General features: G+C 43.9%; 1 long non-coding RNA gene across 1 annotated transcript; it reads right to left on the bottom strand.

Moving 5' to 3' along the window:
• Positions 1–20,470: 20,470 nt before the first annotated feature.
• Positions 20,471–20,972, bottom strand: LOC146389791 (uncharacterized). The gene is made up of 3 exons (XR_014798556.1): positions 20,766–20,972; positions 20,603–20,691; positions 20,471–20,524 (listed from the first exon to the last, which is right to left on the bottom strand). It is a non-coding gene; the product is annotated as an uncharacterized LOC146389791 (long non-coding RNA).

Below are 20,972 nucleotides of genomic sequence, written 5' to 3'. Positions count from 1 at the left end.
GTTTGTTTTAGCTTCATGATTTTGAATGGTTTCATAAAATTGATATTTTATTGGGTAATATTTTAATCGATAATGTTGTTTGTTTTTCAGCTGTGCTGTCTCTGCTGTTGTGACGCCCACAAGTGTATGGTCACAATTGTAATTTTTTTGTGAATTGTTTTTGATGTAAAAGACCTGATTTTATGGTGGTATTGCACTTTTCATTTAGAGTTATGGACAATGTAATTGCGTGGCATTGTCACAAGGGGGAGATAGTGGTGAGTGCGATAGGCCGTTGCAACGCGTCTCTGCCTCAGACGAGGAAGAGCCTGCAGACCGAACGCAACTGATGTCTCCTGTCTCTGCTTTTCTGTTAAAAAAACAGGTTAGTGGTTCAAGTTGCTCACTGCAATGTACATATAAAGGCAAGAAACCTTTTTCTGTCTTTGTTTAAAGACCACGAATGTTGTGAGAGAGTGTGTTTTCACTGACTGGGAGAAAGCTAACTATACCGCCATTTGTGATGGCAGCCGCCATTCCACTCATAGTCTAAATAGGCAGCTGGTCTTATTACCTGTTTTATTTTGTGACAAACGCAGCTCTTAAGACGCTTCTTTTATCCTGACATTATTGGAAGTTACAGTTGATTAGGACCTACCCAGTTCTTATGTGTGAAATGTAAATAGTCTGATGTATACTGTTTGTGGATGATTGTAAACTGTTTGTGAGCAATGGTAGAATATTTTTGTTTATTGGTTAAAAATGTAATATATTGTTGAATCTGTTAAAGTATAAAGAAAGTATAACGGCGACATAAGCAGGTTAATTGCAGTGTTAATGGTGCTGCACAGAAATGTTTTTGATGCTGAAATGCAGTAGAATTGGTTACAGATTTATTGTAAAGGACACTCATATACAATGATTATTTTGTAAGTTTATTCTTGCGAGAGTGCAAGGTAACCAAAAGGGTTTGAGCTATGGACCTAATTGAATGTTTGTGTTGTTAAAAGAGAAATGTGCAAATGAAAAGAAAAGGACGTTGTTAAATTCTGTTAATAAACCAGACGAGGAAGAGCCTGCAGACCGAACGCAACTGATGTCTCCTGTCTCTGCTTTTCTGTTAAAAAAACAGTTTAAAAACAGACCCCATCGAAGGCCTGTAACATAATTTTGGTGGCCCGTACGGGGATCAGCATGCTACGAGGGCAACTGCTGATCCTTTAATCAACGAACCAGAGACAGCCATCACAGGGCAGGCGTGTTGGAACAGCAGACGTGCAACTGAGGCAGCAGCGGGACCTGTGTCGAGGAGGGGAACCCCTGCTGGAGAGAGTTTGAGCTGACTGCACTGTGAGGAGTTGCAAGCCAAAGAACACACAATGGAGGACAGTGAAAGAAAAGAACTGGCTTGGCAGATCAGAAAGAGTCTTTATGCACTGACAGCAGAGGAACTCTTCCAGATTGCTACAAACATCACACCAGTACCTGATGTGGACCCCGCAAGTGTAAGACGTGGTGATGAGGAAAGTTGTTTTGATTATGTTTGTGCTTATCTGCACTGTAAGACATTGCTTGACTTAGAGGATCAGGGGTTTTCACACCTACTGTTGTTGAAAGATGCTATTATTCATCTCATTGATAGTCGTACCGCTGAAGTATCTCACCCTGTAGTCTCAGAGGAAAATGTTGTTACTCTCACAACACTTAAGCACCCTGAACAGAGTGATGTACTTACCTCAGCTATATTGCCTCTTGAGTCTGTTAATCCACAAATAACAGAGTATGAAATGCTAAAGGCTAACTACGAGGCACTTGGTAAAAAGTTAGCAGATTTACAAGTGACATCCGCAACACAAGACACACCCACCCCCACTATTACACAGTCACTCCAGCCTCGAGCTGAGAGCGTGACAAACAGCCGCTCCACCACAGACATGCAACAATCTAAGTCTGATCATATGGTTTCCCTAAGAGACCTGCCATTTTTGCAACGCAGAGAGTTTAAAGTACATGGGGGTCAGGTTGGGGACATTGCATCTGACATTAGCTACCATGGACTGTGTAAGCAGATTGAGGAGGGGCTCAAGGTGAAGCACAAAGAGAGAGAGATCATTCAAGGTGTGCTCCGTATTATCAAGCCTGGACAGTTTAAGGACATGTTGATCAGTAAAGATGACTTGACCCTCATTGAACTCAAAAGCTTACTACGTTCACACCTGAGTGAGAAGAGTGGGAGTGAGTTATTTCAGGAATTGTTGAGCACTAAGCAACATGACCATGAAACTCCACAACAGTTCCTCTACAGGATGATTGGACTGAAGCAGAAAGTCATGTTTGCATCCAGGCAGGATAACATGGACGTTGCGTATGAGACACGTACGATCCAAAATGTGTTTCTACGCACCATTCATCAAGGTCTTCTACCAAAATATAGTGACATTCGTAATGAACTCAAGCCACTACTATCAGACTACAGTGTGTCAGATGAAGCCTTGATAAGGCAAGTGAACAAAGTGTCAAGTGAAGAGAGTGAGCGACAGCGAAGACTGGGATATTCCACTCGACAAAAGGTAACACATGCTCATACTGCTCAACTTGAACCTGCTAAAGACACTGAAATGACTGACTGTAAAATTAAGAGTAAGAATAAAGTTATAGAAGAGCTGGCTGCAAAGGTGGAAACCCTGACCAAAGTGGTGGAGTCTCTCACAGCCAGTCAGGCTCGTGAACCCACTTGTCAGTGTGCACACCCAAAGCAGAAACCCAGACAAACTGCAAAACAGTACGGCTGTCCCAAGTGTATTGAAAGCGGGGCTACTTCATGTACTCATTGTTTTATCTGTGGGGAGACAGGTCATAGGGCAGTGGGATGTCTCAAACGAAGCCAACCCAGAAGCGCTAGTTGGCCTCCTGCTGATACACACACTCCCAGAACCAGTGGACAGCCAGACCCAAAATCACGAGATATGTGCTCAGAAGAGTTTGCTCATGTCAGAAGTAGTTGGGCGACCCTTCCGACGAAAAATGCAGACACAGGGGCAAGTGAGAGAGTGGCACAGCTTGTTGGAAAAAAATGTAAAATCAAGTGTTACATTCATAGCTTTGCAGTGGACTGTTTATTGGACACAGGTGCACAAGTGAGTCTCATTGATCGCCAGTGGGCAAAAACCTACCTCTCTGACCACAAACTCCGGCCACTGACAGAACTTATTGGAGATAAGGCTCTTAGTGTGCTTGGTGTTAATGGCCAGCCATTACCCTACGACGGCTGGGTGGGCGTGATGGTGAGTCTCCCAGAGAATAGTGACCCAAACTTGACTGTACAAGTCCCCTTTTTAGTAAGCAGTGTGCCCATGGACTGCCCCCTGATTGGTTTCAATGTAATTGAACAGCTGATACTGGGGCCAAATGCTAGTACAAACCTCATACCCACCATTGTGAGCCTCCTGCGCAGCGCAATGAACCTCCAGGATGACACAGCGACGGCACTGGTCAACTTCATCCAGACCAAGCTTACCAGTGATAACGGGGTCAGCCAGAGTGTCCTAAAAGTGGGCCTGTATGATGTAGTAATCCCAGCTGGTCAAGTTAAGTATGTTAAGTGTAAAGTCTCCTCTACAGTTGACAGGTCCAACCCCCTCGTGCTCTTTGAGCCAACTGAGAGCAACCCACAACTGCAACAGCTTGATGTTGGCAACAGCCTCCTCACAGTTTGTGATGCCAGAGTCCCATATGTCAAAGTACCTATTGGCAACCACACTAAGCACGATGTGACCCTCACCGGCAGAGCAGCCCTTGGAACTATTGAACCAATAGCAGGAGTCGTACAAACTGACTTACCAAACCTCGGTGAGCCCAAAGTGACTCAAGATGTCGACTCTGATGTATCTCAAATACCCCAGCAGTGCGGTGAAGATCAAGCAACACAGGAATGGGACCCACCTGTTGATGTTAGCCACCTGACTGAAGACCAACAAACTGTTGCCAAGAAAATGTTAAGGGAAGAGTCAGGGGCTTTTGCACGTGATGAGAATGACATGGGGTGCATTCCCAGCTTGGAAATGACAATAACACTCAAAGACACAACCCCAATTCAGAAATCGTACACCTCAATTCCAAAACCCCTCTATAAGGAGGTTAAAGAGTATATTGAGGACCTCCTAGCAAGAGGATGGATTGTAAAGTCTAGATCTCCTTACTCTGCGCCAATAGTTTGTGTGCGGAAAAAGGATGGCTCCCTAAGGCTCTGTATAGACTATCGTCTCCTGAACCAGCGCACAGTACCTGATCGCCACCCATTACCAAGAATCCAGGACCTCATTGACACCTTGGGAGGTTACAACTGGTTCTCCATTTTGGACCAGGGAAAAGCCTATCACCAGGGCTTTATAGCAGAAGGATCCTGCCATCTGACTGCATTCATCACCCCCTGGGGCCTTTATGAATGGGTGCGAATTCCCTTCGGCCTTACCAATGCGCCTGCTGCATTCCAACGCAGTATGGAAGAAATGCTGGCTCCCCTTCGGGATGAGTGCTGCATCCCATACTTGGATGACATCTTGTGCTACGCCAAGACTTTTGAGGAACATGTGGAAGGGCTGAGGAAAGTCTTGAGAGCCCTACAGAACTACGGAGTCAAACTCCGGCCGACAAAATGTGACCTATTTAAAAGAGAAGTGAGGTATGTTGGGCGCTTAGTGTCAGCTGAAGGAGTACGCATTGATCCAAAAGATCTCGAGGCAGTGTACGCCCTGAAAAAGGAGACACCTGCCACAGTGGGAGATGTGAGGAGGATCGCTGGGTTCCTGAGTTACTATCGCTCATATATCCAGGATTTCTCGAGAATAGCAAAACCCATCTATGAGCTTTTGCAACCCAAGAAAACCAAAGAGGAGCATCTTCTGGGGAAGGTTACAGGACAGAAGGGGAAAGGTGCACAGTTACCATCCAAAACACCAGTTGAGTGGGCCGAGAAGCACCAGGGTGCCCTGTGTAAGTTGATTGATATGTTGGTAAACCCCCCTGTACTTGCCTACCCGGATTTTGAACTTCCCTTCGTCCTTCATACAGACGCATCTGATAAAGGACTTGGGGCCGTTCTCTACCAACATCAGAATGGGAGGCTAAGAGTGATTGGATACGGCTCCCGAACACTGACACCGGCTGAAAAGAATTACAGACTCCACTCGGGCAAGCTTGAGTTTCTCGCTCTCAAGTGGGCTGTCTGCGAGAAGTTCAGGGATTACTTGTTCTATGCCCCGTATTTTACTATCTACACAGACAACAATCCCTTAACTTATGTCATGAGTACTGCCAAGTTGAATGCGGTTGGGTTCAGATGGGTGGGAGAGCTATCAGATTTCAGGTTTGATATAAGGTACAGACCTGGCAAAGTAAATGTTGATGCAGACACCCTGTCGAGGAGTCCCCTTGACATTGACAGATACGTCACTGAATGTACAAAAGAGCTCTCCAAAGAAGCTGTTGCCGCTACTTGGGAGGGATGTGGAGCAGGCAAGCATGGAGATGTTGCATGGATCGCTGCTCTGGCTCTAGCACAAGGTGACAAGCTTGAACCAGTAATCCAAGAAATGGTCACGCCCATCAATTTGGATGAACTACAAAGGGCTCAAAGAGCAGACCCTGTGATAGGTGAGATCATGAAAATGAAAGACTCAGATCAAAAGCTGACAGATGACATGAGACGGAATGTGAGAGGTCCTGCAAGGAAAATGATGCATGAGTGGACAAAGCTGAGCTTAGAAGACGGAGTTCTGTATCGTAAGACTGCAGAAAAGCGCCAACTAGTCTTACCAGCTAGCTTCAAATCCCTGGTCCTGAAACATCTGCATGATGACATGGGACATGTCGGGGTAGAAAGAGTTCTCAGCCTGGCGAGGCAACGGTTCTACTGGCCATACATGAGGCGAGACATCGAAGCCTATGTCACCCGGCAGTGCCCGTGCATCAAACAGAAGAAACCGGTGACACATGTCCGAGCTCCCATGTCCAGCATTACCACAAGCTCACCAATGGAATTGGTTTCAGTCGATTACCTCCACTTAGAGCCAAGCAGGGGCGGATATCAGTATATCCTAGTTGTGGTAGACCACTTCACTAGGTATGCCCAGGCCTATCCAACCCGCAACAAGAGTGGCAAAACTGCAGCTGAAAGGATTTTCAGTGATTATATCCCCAGATTTAGCTACCCTTTAAGGCTGCACCATGATCAGGGACGGGAGTTCGAGAACGAGCTCTTCCGGACTCTGCAACAGTTGAGCAATGTGGGGCACTCTCGAACAACTCCGTACCACCCTCAGGGCAACCCAGCTGAACGCTTTAATCGTACCATCTTGCAGATGCTGAGGACCCTGGGTGAAGAAAAAAAAGAAAGATGGAGAGAGTATCTCCCACAGATGGTTCATGCGTACAATTGCACGCGCCATGAAGCAACGGGCTACTCACCATTCTTTCTGCTTTTTGGTCGACATCCACGAATGCCAGTAGACCTTCTGTTCAAGTTGGTTACTGATGGAGAGCCACAAACTGCAAGAGGTTATGCTGAGAAATGGAAAGAACGAATGACTGAAGCTTACAGGATTGCGTCTGGAAACAGCCAAAAGTCAAGTGATCGTGGGAAGAAACACTATGACCGGCACTTGAAAGGAGTGGTACTCCAACCTGGAGACAGAGTACTAGTGCGGAACCTGACTGAGAGGGGTGGTCCTGGCAAGTTAAGGTCCTACTGGGAGAACACCATTTATGTGGTGAAGGAACAGATCAATGACAGCCCAGTGTACAGAGTGACCTCAGAGGCAAAGGGGAAGAAAGTGCGTGTTCTGCATCGCAATCTATTGCATCTTGTCAATGAGCTTCCTGTGGACTTGCCTGCTGTAAATAAGGGGGACGGGCCATCTGCCGTCAAGAAAAAGAAACCAAAACCAGCTCAAAGAGAGACAGAGTTTCAACCCCACTCTGACACAAGCTCTGATGACGATGAGAGTTCAATGTATTATGAGTTGAGGTATGATTTGAGGAGTGGGAACAAAGAGGATGCTCTACATACCTGTAACCATACTGTTGGACCCTCAAGCAGAACAGGTGAGTTCAGCAGAGTGGTTAACTGTGGTGCACCTCAGCCAACAGAAGCAACAGTAGTGGGGGAACCAGAAGCAACAGATGAATTGAGGGAAACAGGAACGGAACAAGATGGTGGACACCAAAGCACTGAACTTGACAATGACATGGGAGAGGAGGAACATGAGAGGGTACGGGAATCAGGAGTCACTGAAGTGCCTTTCACAGTCGACGGAGGAGAAGTTGGACTGCTGCTTTCAGAAAGGGCACAGTATACACCTAACGGGACCCCGCCGACTAATGAATCAGTTCTAAGAAGGTCTACTAGAGAACGACGGCCTGTTACACATTTCACATATGACACCCTTGGCCAGCCCTCTCTCCAGGTGCATCCATCAGTCAGTTGTGCTGAAGTGCACGAGTCAACAAACACAACACAATACACCATGCCACCATATCCCCTGTTACCTTACTTCCCCCTAGTGCCATATCGCATTCCAACATCTCACTGTGCACACCCAGGCACCTTCCCTCTATACTATAACTGTCCAATCTATACATGTTAGTACACAAGGAATGTGGGTATGTGGGAAGGGGATGTGATTTGAGCTGTTTGAATAATGAGTATAATGAGTTTTAAAGGGTAAGAGGTTAAATGTCAGGAGCCATTTTCTTTTTGTTGGGGAGTGTGTGACGCCCACAAGTGTATGGTCACAATTGTAATTTTTTTGTGAATTGTTTTTGATGTAAAAGACCTGATTTTATGGTGGTATTGCACTTTTCATTTAGAGTTATGGACAATGTAATTGCGTGGCATTGTCACAAGGGGGAGATAGTGGTGAGTGCGATAGGCCGTTGCAACGTGTCTCTGCCTCAGACGAGGAAGAGCCTGCAGACCGAACGCAACTGATGTCTCCTGTCTCTGCTTTTCTGTTAAAAAAACAGGTTAGTGGTTCAAGTTGCTCACTGCAATGTACATATAAAGGCAAGAAACCTTTTTCTGTCTTTGTTTAAAGACCACGAATGTTGTGAGAGAGTGTGTTTTCACTGACTGGGAGAACGCTAACTATACCGCCATTTGTGATGGCAGCCGCCATTCCACTCATAGTCTAAATAGGCAGCTGGTCTTATTACCTGTTTTATTTTGTGACAAACGCAGCTCTTAAGACGCTTCTTTTATCCTGACATTATTGGAAGTTACAGTTGATTAGGACCTACCCAGTTCTTATGTGTGAAATGTAAATAGTCTGATGTATACTGTTTGTGGATGATTGTAAACTGTTTGTGAGCAATGGTAGAATATTTTTGTTTATTGGTTAAAAATGTAATATATTGTTGAATCTGTTAAAGTATAAAGAAAGTATAACGGCGACATAAGCAGGTTAATTGCAGTGTTAATGGTGCTGCACAGAAATGTTTTTAATGCTGAAATGCAGTAGAATTGGTTACAGATTTATTGTAAAGGACACTCATATACAATGATTATTTTGTAAGTTTATTCTTGCGAGAGTGCAAGGTAACCAAAAGGGTTTGAGCTATGGACCTAATTGAATGTTTGTGTTGTTAAAAGAGAAATGTGTATGTCTAAATGAAAAGAAAAGGACGTTGTTAAATTCTGTTAATAAACCAGACGAGGAAGAGCCTGCAGACCGAACGCAACTGATGTCTCCTGTCTCTGCTTTTCTGTTAAAAAAACAGTTTAAAAACAGACCCCATCGAAGGCCTGTAACACTGTCCCTCTTTTTTTCATTCTTTTGATTGATTTGTAATTTTGTTTTGGTTAGTCCGTCAAGCCATAAAGGCGATTATTGATTGAGAGTGAGTTGTGTAAGGGCGGACTAACCTCCCATTTTGTTTTTTGTTTAATTGTCTGTGCCACTTCCCTTTATCTCCCAGATCACAGGTCATGCATAGCGCTGATTCCCAGCTGCGCTGAGACCCGAATTGTTTGCAGTGCATCCCACGATTGCAGTGTCGCTAAGCGGGGTGTGACGGGTTGCAGTGTTGTGTTATTTTCGCACTGTTTGTGTGGTAAGTCTCATATGCAACTGGGATATCAGCAGGATGTGTTGTAAGTCCTGTCTGGAAATAACTGGTATTTTGTATGTCTAACTGATGTAATAAATAAATGATCAATTTATTTCTTTGCCCCGTTTACTCATACCTTGTCCTCGGTTACAATTAGCTGCAACAACATTTGCAAACAGATGGATGAGGGGATTAGAGAAGGCTTCCCTGATGCAGAGATAGTTCGTGGAGCGCTCAGGATATTAAAGCCTGGAACTTTTAAAGATATGTTAATCAATAAAGACGATTTGACTGTACTTGAACTGAAGGGGTTCCTCCAGGCCCACCTGAGAGAGAAAAATAGTACAGAACTCTTTCAAGAAATAATGTGTGCCAGAAAAGATGAGAGTGAGACACCACAGCAGTTTCTCTACCGCATGACAGGGTTGAAGCAGCGGGTCCTCTTCACATGGGATCCAACCTAACCTTAACAGTAGCAAACCAATTCTACCCTCGCCAGTCACATCAGAAGTAGTTAACCAGCAGCAGGGTGAGGCACTCGCTATGTCTGGTGTTATGGCACCCCACACTAAACTTGGGGCAGTTGCTAAGGTAATCGGTAAGAAAGCTCTCATACATTGCAATTTGAATGGCTTAGCAGTGAAAGCACTACTTGACACATGTGCTCAAGTTTGCATCCTAAGTAAACATTGGAAAGACTGATACTTGCCTGACTTAGTCATGCGACCTCTGTCTGAAATCTTCGAGGAAATTGATGAGTTGAAAGTTTGCGCAGTCAACAGGGAAACCATATCATTTGAGGGCTGGGTACCCATCATGATCAACTTACCGTGGGGTGAAGACCCCAGCCTCTCCGTCAGTACTCCGTTCCTCGTCAGTACCTTGCCTATGGACAAACCATTGATCGGTTTCAATGTCTTGGAACAGATCATTGAGGAGCAACTAGAGCAGTTGATACCTACTCTTGTTACCTTGCTGTGTAATGCCATCTGTCTTCCCCCAGAGAAAGGTGAGGTGGTCGTAAGCTTAATCCAGACAGTAGAGCCAAACATTACACAAGGGTGCTTGAGTTGAAAGAGATGTGATTATCCCTGCTGAACAGGTCACCTGGTTAAAGTGCCGGGTTCCATCAACCATGAATCCGCTTGATTGTTTAGTGCTGTTTGAGGCTGATGAGGGTAACCAGGCCCTAGAGCGGTTCAATGTCTTGACAGGGTTAGTTAAAATACAGAATCCAGCTAAGCCGTACATCACCATTGCTCTGAGTAATGACACCAAACATGATATCACCTTGACAAGGAAGATGGCCCTGGGCAACTTACAGCCGGTTGAACGTATTGTGGAGGTCGAGGCCCCAAACGAGTGCCCACCTGGAATAACAGTTCACGAGATAACGGTGGAGTCAGCTGGACCTCTCCCAATGTCGTGGTATCCGCCAGTGAATCTTGATCATTTGGAGGAGGAACAAAAAGAGAATGTTGTTTGATGAGTGCAGGGTCTTTGCGTGGGATGGGAACGATATTGGTTGTAATCCTGATCTGAAAATGGTGATAAACCTAAAGGATGACATACCAGTGCAGAGAGCATATACTTCGATGTGATTAGGTAGAGGATCATCAGGGGGTCCTTTTGTCCCTCTTTGGGGGGAAACTCCCACTGGGTTTAATTCTGGGACTCCCCACCAATTGACCCTTAGAACGGAAGAAGCTTCTCGGATGAGAGGTGAAACATCTTCGAGCAGCTCAAAGAAGTCCAGACGCTTTTCTTTCCAAGCTCCTTAGTCTACGATGACCTGCATGACTGAGAACCTTCATAGACATAATTGTTTACCTTTTTTCGGTGTTTTATTTGTTCCGGAGTAAATCGGTTTGGCTGAGATCAAAGTTATTCGATTATTAGATTAAATAAAACTTCATTAATCCATCGGGTGGGTTCCTGCGGGATTTTCACACAGCTGAATAAATGTTAAACAGAAAACTGATTAAACAGAACTGCGAGACAGTTGAGAATTTACGCCAGTGTCCTGTTGTATTTTAGATAGCAAGGAGCAGACGGCCGAGTTTATTAAACTCCACCGACACAGCGGTGACACAAATCTGAAGGCTAGACCGTCCCATTTCACAGCCTCGCACTTCCGGCCTTCTCGGTCTTTGAAGGATGCAGCCGACGTTTTGGGACACAGCTTGTGTGTCCTTAAAATGAAGGTTATAACGGAAAATCTGTCGCTCGCTCTCCCTTTCTCTCCCTCTCTGTCTTTCACTCACACAGACGGGCACACCACCACCATCAACTTTGCTAAATTGCTAATGGAAAACATTGATCAGGCAGCTGTGATTGAGCAGCAATGTAAATCCAACTATTTTCATGGTTGTTGTGGTCGTGATAATTTTGTGAGGCCACATCAAAAAGGCTCGGAGGAGCTTGCTTAAGTTCTATAAGTTGTGCCTCCATTGCTTGTGTCCAGATCACACGCTGCACTGCTACTCCGTCTTTTCACATTCATTTCTGTGTTTGCGCAGTGTGAGAGGCTGCGGTGACACTCTCACGATGTTACAGCCGACAGGATTTCAAACAGGTTTGATTTTCTTACGACCAAGTGATTGATGATCGGTTATTTGTGACCCAGAAAGAGTAATATTTCAAACTCCACCACTCTGTGTTCCTCCGCCACTGCCTCGTTTGAGTTTTGTACGAAATGGATTCTGGGATATTGCATTTCGTCATTTCGAGCTGATTGGAGACCAAAGCAGCCAATCAGATTTTTTTGCATCCAAATCTGTGATTTGCCACGCCCCCTCCCACCATGACAGTAGGCCAAACAAAGCACACGGAAGTGTCAGCTATGGTTCGTACGTACTGTGTCGGTTGCAACGTTAGATCACACGATAGGGACGGCAAGAAGCTGGAAAATGGGCTCTCTTTTGTTTGGAAATCAGTTTTACCCCGGTTCTTCTTTATTCCTCGGGCCTCCAGAGATGCACCAGACTCAGTAGTCATTTTCACAAAAACTTTATTCATCTTTATCCATCTTCATTCATCTTTATTAATCTTTATTTATCCTCATTTAAGCATGCATTCTTCTAGAAGGGAACTCTAAAATAGGCTACGCATATCTTCACTTTTCATCATTTCCCCCTTCTGGAGGCAACGGGAGGGATCTCACGTATCCGATATTACTAAACGAAGACGTCAGGCTTGGATTGCAGCGGTCAGACTCGGACCGGTGTTCCAGATTAACTGGTGTTTAGATTAACTGGCGTTGGTTGAACAGATGTGTGGCAGACTTGCGTTACAGGAGCTGCTACCAACAAACCAGCAAAAAAAAACGCCAAATGTGTCATCTGTGACACTTGTGAGGTTATCTCAAACACACTCTGTCAGTCTTGATGCTGTTGAACAACAAAATGTTTAAAAATGTCGCGGGTTTACCTGGTGATATTCTCACGTGCGACGCGATTGCGAAAACAGCCAACAATTAACACCACACTGGTGTTGTTCACAGGACCGCAAGAGTAAACGATAGGGAGAATCTTGTCGCCGTTATCACTCCCCTCACACGTTTTATTACTCCGATTTCAGCGTTTTTGCTTCACAACCAAAGCGTGCAGTTTACTTTGTGTGCACTAACATGGACTCGAATCAACCAGCGGCACCTCTGGCCAAGTGCCACAGCCTACAGCCAGATCAACTTGTGACACACATTTGCACCACGTTTGAATTCGTTTCATGCACAACACATTTGTACCTTTCAGTTGTGTCTGTTTGTGCATCATGCAAATAAACCTTTGAAATGAATGAAATGATATCATGTATCTATTTTGGACCACATTTGTAAAAAAAAAAAAAAATCCAAATTATATACACAAAGTCATAGGAATCACCACCCCTGTTCATCATGATTTTAATATTTTTGCCCATAAGAAAAACGTCTTGAACAAAAATGACACATCAATATTTCATTAGTGTTGTCACATCACATCCTGTAAGCAAAGTCTGTCTGTGTCTTTACTCTGAAAACAAATATTTTAGAGTTGGTTGTTATATACAGTCTGTATAAGAGTGGTTAATCCAATAAACATTTCTAAGGAGATGGAAGTTACTGTGAATTTACAGCAATTTTCTCTTTTTCCCATTTTTATATTCTAATTTCTTTAATATGCACATTTCTGTCTGTTGGGTCTGTGTTTCCACATGCCCCGCTAGTTTAGAGACTTAGTCCTCATGAAGAACACTAGACATAACAGAACATCTTCAACCGGTCTTTAACTCGCTAACGAGGGAAGTTTTGGACAGAACCAGGCGGTGGAGCATAATGCTTATCACCTGTCTCCAGCCCAAATCCTTCAAAGAGCAGCTGTCCTAGTTGCATTTTATTGACATGACAGTTACAGTACACATCACAGCACAAGCACCTCCCACCGTAAAACCCCCCTTGGTTACAAACTTGTCTATGTTTTCATGCCAGAAGATCCCACTCAAGAACACTTAAATATTTTAACAACCTAAAACTTATTCTGTGTATTTATGTATTTTAGTTTGCACGATTAATGTATGAATTGAGGGTGAAATTAAGATGATGTTCGTGGAGAATTTAGCTTTATGTTACTTTTTACATTCTAATCAATGATTTAAAAATTTAATTCGGGATAAAAAATCTATTATTAGAGCAGACCTTCCCAAAGGGGGAAAAAAACAACAACGCTTGGACACTGCTAGCACGGGGCGCCTACACAAACGCAAAGCAGGAGATGAAGTATAGCTGAATATGTCTGTGAAGGTTCTCAGTCATCCAGGTCATCGTAGTCAAAGGAGCTCGCTTTTCTTTGCAAGCTCCTTTGACTATAGCTGAATATGTTTCCAAACCAACTTCATTCCAAGCCAAAGACTACAAAATATGGTGAAGCATATCTTCCCTTTGGCTTCACCTGCACAAGTGCCAAGGTAGGTCTCCCCTGCAGAATTGGTTTTCCCTTCATCGGGAGCACACGCTGGGCTCTCCAAATCACGGACAAACAGTATCCCACATTCTTGATTTTTAGTTCACAAACACTTCTTGTAATGACTAACTACTCCTGACATTTTGGAGACGTTAGCTCTTTATACAGTAAAGTTACACTGGGATACAAATAAAATCAGGCTGATCCTGCCACCAGTAGCGTTTTTTGATACGGGCGACACGGGCGGTTGCGGCATCGTGGTGGGGGCGGCATCACGGGCATCGGCAAAAAAAAAAATTGCTTGTACTCATGCTGCCCCGACATCAGCCAGCCCATAGTGGGAATGGCATAGGCACCGATCTGTTTTCTATCGCCCATTTGCTGGGAACACACACACAGATGATTGAACTCCTGAGGTAGATAATATGGCTGCAGGCTAACGGCTAGCAGCATGCCGTCTGGACCTTGAGCTGTGTCCGGGGTTACAATATCTGTTTTTAATGTAGACAATGGGTCCCACCTCTGCTTTTTCCGCTGGCCTGTGTGTCCCTATCGGCTCTCACGTATGTGAATCCGCATAGGTCACACATCCTGATAAAATCTGCATCCCCCCCCCTAACTTTTGGTAGGAGGGAGATATCATTTCCAAAGTAACTGGTTATTGGTTATATTGTCATTTATTTATCAAATGAACCCCTTTGTGGTAGCACCGCTAATGTGCATTATTGATAAATACAGCATAAATTGACTGGAGAGCGACGTGTTTACATGATCACGTCTGCTTTTACAGTATTATAGTATCAAAGTCTCCCAACAGGTTATTACAGTGCACAGCTTAAGGTAAATAGTCTTCTGCACGGCACATTATAATGTCATGAAATTAGCATTAAAATGCATTCACGAATCGAGTCTGTTGTCATTCAGCATTTGGATGTTATTTCAATGACTGCAGTTCAGCTACAACTAGCGTACAGAAACAGAGCTGGGCGAGTTGCTCCTCCTCCTTTGCGCGGTCATGTAGATGGGGATGCAAGTTCCTCCCACGGATTCCTATCCTATCCTAACTGTCCAAACGGCCCATCTGTCTCTGTTCCTGTCCATGATGTGGCCTCCCATGATTTACGCACCGTCTTTGTGGGCCTGGATCCTTGTGTCATCGATTCACAGAGAGTTGGGGAATGGCTTTCAACTCTCTGTGAATGGTACTCGTGGCCATTGATCAGTGGGCTTTGGTCAGTGGGCTTTGGTCAGTGGTTGTTGATTAATGGTCATGAGAATTTGTATATTAATGATCAAGGAACTGACCTCCCAGCCCATTGTTCCTTCAGTGGGCTGGTTTCAGTCATTATGCAAATGTACTGTTTATAAGGTTGGGGAAATCTGCAGTCAGCTGAGACTGAGGAAGTCACTTAGATGAGTGATGAAACGTTTCTCCCACTGAAAACGTTACGTCCAGATCAACAGAATCAGCTTTTGGAGATTTACTTAACTGCATGATTGAGCATGTATCAAGACACTTTAAAATTTGGTTTTTAATATTACTATCACCGGGTTATTACCAGGAGAAGCTCACAAAGCTTTCTGCTATACTTTAGTTTCTCATTAAAATAAATAAATAAAAACTTTCAGATCTTGGTACATCACAAAAACAGACATAAAAAAGGCCATTCATTTGGTTTCCATGTTAATATTTATTTAGCCACAGCTATTTTATTTATCTGGAGATGCCCGGGGAAGAGGCTCATAACGTGGTGGGAAAGTGGCTGTGTGGTTTCCCCTTGGGTATTACATATTTCTTAATTAACTCCACCTCCGCCCTCCAATCAATGCTGCTCACTGGCCCGGGAAGCCGGTAAATTCACAGCCTGGTACGCCGGCCCCGTCGTCTACATGGAGGCGATGTTCACGCCGCCGGCCCTTTTCAACACAGCCAGATTCCCAGTCTCAAAAGTCAGCTGTCGTGAGTAACAAGGACTATTTTCCTTTACTATAACCATAATCTTGCCATAACCATGCCAGTCATCAGTCCATCTGCTTGAGGCTGCCACGCCATCACCATCACAGACACCCATGGCAGCCTCGCCACCATCATCTCCAACGCCTGTGGCTGCCACACCACCATTACCATCTGCTCAATCGTCTGCAGCTGCAATGCCGCCGGATGGACCCACTCTGCCCGAGCACGAGGTCAGCACAACGGAGGGTCCTGCATGTCCATGTCCGGCACAGCGTCCAGCATGCAGGGTACTGTCAGGGACCTGGGCTCGAGCAACCCTGGTTCCATGTGCACTTATATTCACTTATATGGTTGAATTTGCAGCTGGAATAGGGGTTAAAGGTATCATCAGACTTGGGAAGTTGCTGCTTTCTACAAACAGCAAGTGAAATAGCACAACCAACAACTGTAATACTTGCATTAACAACAATAATAACAAAACAAACTACTACGACAATCAGTCCAACATATCCCTCCAACAGATCCATCCATTTGGTTCCTCCTGGCTGACCTGAAGGTAAGAAACATATGTAGGGTGTCAGCTGTCAAGTAGGTGATGAGTGAAGTAAGTAAGTAACTAAAACTTATTAATATAGCACTTTTTTAGACAAGAAACAACATAATACACAACAACATCATAAAAAAATATTTTTATAGTTGATCAGAAATTTACTGTAACTGTTTTGTCTGGGAGTGTTATCTACTGAAACTGAATTGTAACTGAATCTTGGCTCCATCCAAACATCCCCAATGCCTAGGTGGAGTTACCAAGCTGGACATTACACTACCAGGATCACACCAAATATTCCAGTAAGGAAAGGTGCGACCACAGCAGAGAGCAACCAGGGTGTCTATATCATTGTTGGGGACTTTAATAAGGGATGTGTGGAAATTGTACTCCCCAAATTCCACCGATATGTTACATGTCCTACCAGAGGGGTGAGGACACTGGACCATGTGCAGATATCAAGCAGGCCTACAGACTGACACCCCTCCATGACCTAGGACAATCTGACAGAATCTCTCTGCTCCTCATCCCTGCCTACATCCCCCTCAGGAAAAAACAAGCCCCTCCAAGCACCCTGGTCATGGCTACAGACCTATAGCCCTCACAGGAAAAGCTATGTGAGGATGGTCTTCGTGGACTACAGCTCAGCGTTCAACACCATAATCCCAGACATTTTTACCACCAAACTGGACCACCTTAATCCTGATCCTGATTTAAATATTTCCTCATCAACTGGCCCCAAACAGTCCATGAGTCCAATAAAAAAAGACGGTTCACTCGTTAAGCTGAAAGAAAGATGCTTTAATCACAGGAGTCACACATGTGTCCACTGTACCATCTGGGAACTCTTCTTGTTTCGTAATATCACAAACACTAAATACTCCTTCTCTTGTGCTGTTTTGTAGCAGTGTATACACCTGAGACTGTCACCTGTCTGTCTGTCCTGCACTCTCTCTCTGTTTCTTTCTCTCTGATTGTGTAATAAAAGTATGAACATGTGTTTATAAGTTACACTTGTGTTTGAATCCTGCAGCTTATCACACATTTGATTTCCATGTGTGACAACTGCAAGTGTCCAGAGGACAGACTGAGGGACCCACTGCTGCACATCATCTGTGAGGCTTTGCACCCCTGATGATCCACCAGAACAAACTCAGCAGTGTGTGAGGAAGAGGAGGAGGAAGAGCCAGCAGCAGCTGACAGATGGAGAGAATAGACAGACTGTTCCCTGTTTGTGAAGGACTGCTAGAAAAGTTTAAAATAACTAATTGTCTGTGTATAAAACAGTTCAGTCTGTCCTGAATCAGTCTTATTAGGTAATGTTCAAATAATATTATCATTCCAGTGTTTTCAGTGTGGGAGAAAGTACTCAGGGCCTTCAAGTTACACACTATGAAAGGCAGCAACAAGTTTAATGTTCAGAAACCTAAAGTATGTATCAGCAGCAGAATGGACCTAAAAATAAATGTTTGTTTCAGTTCTATGAAGCTTTGAGTATTTTAGATTAGTAGTACTGCTCTGTTTGTTGCATCATATTGCTGTAATTGTTTATATGCTTTATATATTCTGAGGTAAGTTGATCTATAGTGTTACATCATATTATATAAGGATGTCATGTGTTTGGATACTTTCTGCCCAGTTTGACCCATTTAGCAGAAGTCAGCCTGTTTAAGACTCTGATATCTATTCTGTATGACTTAAAGCAGTTATGACATGGTCTGATTTTCTCACCCAATAAAGGAATATTTAATATATCAGTCTACTCTTCATTCTATCAGAAACAGTTATCACAGCTCGTACATTTGCTTTTTTCCCATATATGTAAGCATTGAGCCAAATGTAATAATGCCAACAAATTAAATGAACAATATTTGTCTCTTATATATGATACATCTATATGTATTTATACACTGTAAAAGAAACTTGTCTTTGAGTGAAGATTTATGGTGATGGGAAATATAAATAACTGAAACTTGAATCTTTACTGAAGTTCGGTATTTGACACAGAGTTCACTCACATGTGACAATAAAAGTGAATTGATTTGAGAGTTCAAGTTTACTGCTGTAATAACTAATAATGATTAATACAATAACTATAATATTGGCCGTATTATATTTACACTGACTATTCTCATGAAAAACATTAGCTAATTGTTATTTAAAAGCTAATCTTAAAATGACTGTTCAGTACAGAAATGAAGCCCAACAATCATGTTTTACAGTCCTGTGGTCTCAGCCTCAGATACTTATCAAATCACACAGAGCTCATGTAGAAACACACAAACAAATGAACAAAATATGTTCTCAGATACTCAACTAATCAAAGTGATGTCATGACAAAAATGAATGACCAACAAAACATTTTTTCTCCTTCATTTCTGTCAAACAAAGCTGTATGCAACGTTTCCAGCGGTTAGTATCATGGTTGCTAGGCAACCTGGGCAGCGCGACGGAGGCTAGACCGTCCCATTTCACAAGCCTCGCCTAAGCGGTCGTTGAGTACGCGGCCCTTGTGGACTGCGTACTTTAAGGCTGCAGAACCTGAATTGAGTTACAGCCTAAGGATGTTCCAATTCTCAGCACCAATATTTCCCTGAGTCCTTAGAAATTCTCCTTCCCATGATTTCATCGAGGCCGAGGAAAAGAGTTTAGGAAAAGGAGATAGAGATTGAAAATGTGACGTCATTCAGGGCTAAGACCGCAAAGAATTCTGGGAACTCGTGGCAAGAGGTACTAGTGCATGCAGGCTTTCAATTGAAATCAGTTACACAGCGATAAAAAGAAACACAAAAAATGGCAAGAAGCTGTTGTATTATTAACTGCAATGGACTACTTGCACAATCACTTCCGCGTTCTATGTAGTCCTGCCCCAGTGCTTCCGGTGTGGTTAAACCATGGCGACGTTCTACACTCGCTGCCTACAAGAGCTCCCAAAATTGAACATCACTGATGTTCATCGGATTTGCAGAGTGACGACTACCCCCGCCAGCAAATTAGATAAAGGATTTAAGTTATATGCTGCATCATATGTACACAACTACGAAGGTAATGTGACCAAGTGGTCGGCGGGGTTATGAAAGAAATAATAAAATGACAACACCACCTGGGGGGAATTCTAGCCCCCAGGAAATATGAACTTTAGAAATGAAATATAATTAAAAAGAACGTTTGCACAGGTTCAGGGATGCACACTGAGGCCGGCTCAATGTATTAACACCATTTTATTTATTGAAAAATAAATAAAAAAACAAAACAACAAAGACAGCGCACTAAATGTCTAAAATAGTGTCCCAAATTACAACAAAATAAACATACAACTGGGACTTACCAGCAGCGGTGGATCAAAAGAAAACCACACAAAAAAACCCACTATAGTCTATTCACCTGGTGCTGTACAACAAAAGTGTTGAAAACGACCCGCCACCTAAGTTCCCACGGCCGCTGGTAGATCCTCAGTTCACTGAAATAAAAGCACAAGATATACACGTTAAACAGGATAAAAAGAGCATGGGACATAAAAAGGCTCTCTATATACTAAAAAAAGAAATTAAAAGGAAAACTGAGACCTGCAATAAAACACACCCACATACACACCACAGAGCACAGATTGGAAATACTCGTGCTCTGCGAGCCAGCCCACAGCTGGTGCTGGTTCCGATTGTCCGTAGCCCTACTCAGTCTCGCGCAGCTCTCCACAACTGGGAGAGGGAAAGGGAGAGGCGGTACCAGTTTTTGTAACACCAGCCCAATATGCAGCTGAAGATCGCCCCGACCAGCCGCAAAAGCTGGAGTAAAACGATAGTCCAAAAAGGGGCTTAGTGTGAGACCCAAAGCCCCCAGGGGCGAGGCAAGGCCAGCAGCAGGAACAAAACTGGACGGCCAACAGATCGGAACACAAGATAAAACAGGGCAAGACAAGACAGCAGCTAGGCAGGCGTCTCGACCCTTTGCTTAAAATCAGGCAGTTGGTCCCTGAGAGGGTGCGGCAGCAATCAAACCCTACAAACAAAAAAGGCAAAGATAACCTTAATCGTCTCTAATTTACAAATACTAGCAGCTATAATATAAGCGGCTTACCCCAAGACTGGAGGCGCTGTACTGTACGGTGAACGCAACTCACGCGTCTCTCCACCACAGCTGGAGTAAAGAAAAGAGAAACAGCCGCGCTATAGCGGGCCGCAGAATTATGACTACTAGTTACCGACTTTTGAGAGAAATCAGAGGTCGAAAGGAGGCCTACCTGTAGCAGTCACACAATCCGATTGCATCGGTAAATTAACCAATAGGCCAGCATTTACTGCTGTATCGCACCAGAAGCTCGGGAGGAATGATCCAACAAAAAAACCCAGCTTCCCTTTATACAGGTAAACACCACCCTGTAATCAATATGCAGGTGGGTTCCTAATTAACCCAATCACACGATACAAGGAGCGAGTGCAGCGGAAAG

This window comes from Perissodus microlepis, chromosome 3, assembly GCF_051167445.1.
Source record: "Perissodus microlepis isolate ML-2025 ecotype Zambia chromosome 3, ASM5116744v1, whole genome shotgun sequence".
In the NCBI taxonomy this organism is placed as follows: domain Eukaryota; kingdom Metazoa; phylum Chordata; class Actinopteri; order Cichliformes; family Cichlidae; genus Perissodus; species Perissodus microlepis.
This window is presented reverse-complemented; position numbering and strand designations above follow the sequence as displayed.